Here is a 2,760-nt window from a genome sequence, read left to right as displayed (position 1 = left end):
TACTGGGGGTTATCCCTGGTGGGGGAAGGCTGGGGGTTATCCCTGTGGGGGGAGGCTTGTGGTTAGCCCTGTGGGGGAGGCTTGTGGTTAGCCCTGTGGGGGAGGCTGGGGGTTATCCCTGTGGGGGGAGGCTTGTGGTTATCCCTGTGGGGGAAGCTGGGGGTTATCCCTGTGGGGGAGGCTGGGGGTTATCCCTGTGGGGGAGGCTAGGGGTTATCCCTGTGGGGGAGGCTTGTGGTTATCCCTGTGGGGGAGGCTGGGGGTTATCCCTGTGGGGGAGGCTGGGGGTTAGCCCTGTGGGGGAGGCTTGTGGTTAACCCTGTGGGGGAGGCTGGGGGTTATCCTTGTGGGGGAGGCTGGGGGTTATCCCTGGTGGGGGAAGGCTGGGGGTTAGCCCTGTGGGGGGAGGCTGGGGGTTATCCCTGTGGGGGAAGGTTGGGGGTTATCCCTGGGAGGGGGAGGCTGGGGATTATGCCTGGATCGGAAGTTGGGAGTTACCCCTTGGAGGGAGTCGGGGGTTATCCCTGGGAGGGAGTGCTCCCCAACCCCAGCCTCACAATGCTTGTCCCAGTCTAAAATGACTTGTGGTCTGAGCAAATGTATTGCGCCTGCCTCGTTTTTCAATTGTGTGGTGATGCTATTGAGATTCCAGACACCTCACATCCACTCAGAACCACAGAAACTGTTCCTCTCATTGTCCACCCAGATGGTTCTGGATACAGGAACTTGGGTTGTGGAAGGATCCATCCTGGGCCCTCATGAAGAGCAGGGGAGGGGCTGATCTGGGAGAGAAGGAGCTGGGCCCAGAGTCCCACGCCCCCATCCAGGACCTGATTTGAACTCTGGCCCAGGCTGGCCACTGGAGCCTCACTTTCCCCACTTGTAGTGCAGGGTGCAGGCAGAGCCTCTTCAGCCCGGGCCAGGCTAGAAGTTGGAGCAGATGTGACCCCCACCGGGGAGCTGCAGCACTCACGTCTGTGAAACGTCTGCCATGGGTTCTGGGAATGTCTTATCCGAATGAGCAGAGCTGTTTCCAGATGGAGCTGATGTCTCCGGAGACACCACTTTCCTTGGCAGCCCAGGCTGCTGGGAGTTACAGCAATGACTCACAGCGGATGGGTGAGGAGCCTGGGTCCACCTGGGCACAGGGTTTGCAGGAACCCTGGTCCTGTGCGAGTCGGAACCCAGAGGCTGAGGACGGAAGGCAGCGGTGGGGAGAGGGACGGGGTGGCCCAGGGGTGTTCACTGCAGCCCAGGGATACCACGCTTGAGGCTGTGTCTCCAGAGCTCCACTGACCTGGGTTCAAATCCTGGTCCTGCCTCTTTCTGCCTGGGTTAACTTGAGTCAGTTACTTAACTTCTCTGAGCCTCTGTTTCTTCATCATTGAAGGAAGTTAATGATTTCAGCTCTGAGTTACTCAGGAATTTGTGGCTGATATAAACAAAAATGACTTGAGGTGCTTAGTGCAGTGGCCCACGCCTGTAACCCCGGCACTTTGGGAGGCTGAGGTGGGCAGACCATGGAGCTCAGGAGTTCAAGACCGGCCTGGCCAACATGGTGAAACCTCATCTCTACTAAAAATACTCTACTAAAGTCTTTTTTTGAAAAAATTAGTGTTACAGCTCTTTTAGAATTTGTCTAGCAAGATTTTCGGTTTTTGCCAGAAAGCCCCTTAAAAAAAAATTAGCCGGCTGTGGTGGCAGGTGCCCGTAGTCCCGGCTACTCTGGGTGCTGAAGCAGGAGAGTCACTTGAACCCAGGAGGGTGGAAGTTGCACTGGGCTTAGATCACACCACTGCACTCCAGCCTGGGCAACAGAGCAAGACTCCATCTCAAAAAAAAAAAAAAAAACAAGAAAAGAAAAAGAAAAAAAAAGAAATCGACTTGCAGTAACAAGCAGAAAAGGAAGACTTCTCCCAGGTGCAGCTCTGGGACCTCAGGGACAGAAGGGCAGCCAGGCCTCGGGGCCCCGATACTCGGGATGGAGGAATGCCTGCACCTGCTCAGTCCCCGGGCTCTACTTGCTGCCCTGTGGCTGTATTTCCTCTCTCTCCTCCTAGCCACCTGGAGGCAGGAAGTGACATCTGGCAGTAGGCTTCCATTCTTCAGACTGGGCTCCTGAAAGAGAACTCTTTCTTAGTCTCAGTCCCAAATTCTGAAGGGAGAGTTCTTGACTGACCTTGTTGGAGACAGAGGCCCAGTCTGGTCACTCCTACGATGGCGGGTTGTGTTGCGGATGGGGGACCTCATGGCACAGAAAGGCTGCCAGGCACTGGCCAGTGCAGGTGAGGAGAAGTGGTTATGGGAGTCACTGTGAGCTCACAGATGGTTCCCATAACTGATGCAAGTCAGGAATGGAGCTCAGGTCTTTTGAATGCCTGCCCTAGGTTGGGTTCCCTTCAGTAGCACCTTGGACAGGGGCTTTTGCATAAGTGGGTCTCGAGGGTGCCTGCTAGGGAGAACCCTGCACAGAAGTGAAGGAAGCTGAGCTCTTCCACCAGCCATTTATTAGGGGCTGCACGGAGGGAAGTGTCACCTTCAGGCCTCACTGAGCCAGGCAGCTCCCATTGACTGAGGGCAGTTCTGCAGAAAGGGTGCTGCAGTGAGCCGTGAGCACCAGAAGTGGCTGTGGACTGGGTGCATGGAGCCATCAAGGGGACCCTGGCAGGGTGCATGGACATCCACGGGAATCCTGGGGGTTGCAGATCAGCTAACGGATGGGTGATGGACAAGTGGTCAGGCGCTGGTCAGCAACATAGG

The 2,760-nt window shown here is 56.2% G+C and overlaps 1 non-coding gene across 1 annotated transcript; it reads left to right on the top strand.

The window, feature by feature from the left end:
- The first annotated feature begins 1,612 nt into the window (after positions 1–1,612).
- On the top strand, positions 1,613–1,674 carry LOC135270290 (U7 small nuclear RNA). Its single transcript, XR_010338451.1, has one exon. It is a non-coding gene; the product is annotated as a U7 small nuclear RNA (small nuclear RNA).
- Positions 1,675–2,760: the final 1,086 nt, after the last annotated feature.

The sequence above is a fragment of the Aotus nancymaae genome, unplaced genomic scaffold (genome assembly GCF_030222135.1).
Source record: "Aotus nancymaae isolate 86718 unplaced genomic scaffold, 86718_ANA_hifiasm-v0.15.2.pri h1tg000059l, whole genome shotgun sequence".
NCBI lineage: Eukaryota > Metazoa > Chordata > Mammalia > Primates > Aotidae > Aotus > Aotus nancymaae.
The sequence above is the reverse complement of the archived record's forward strand: the minus strand, read 5'-3'. Positions and strand labels throughout refer to the sequence as shown.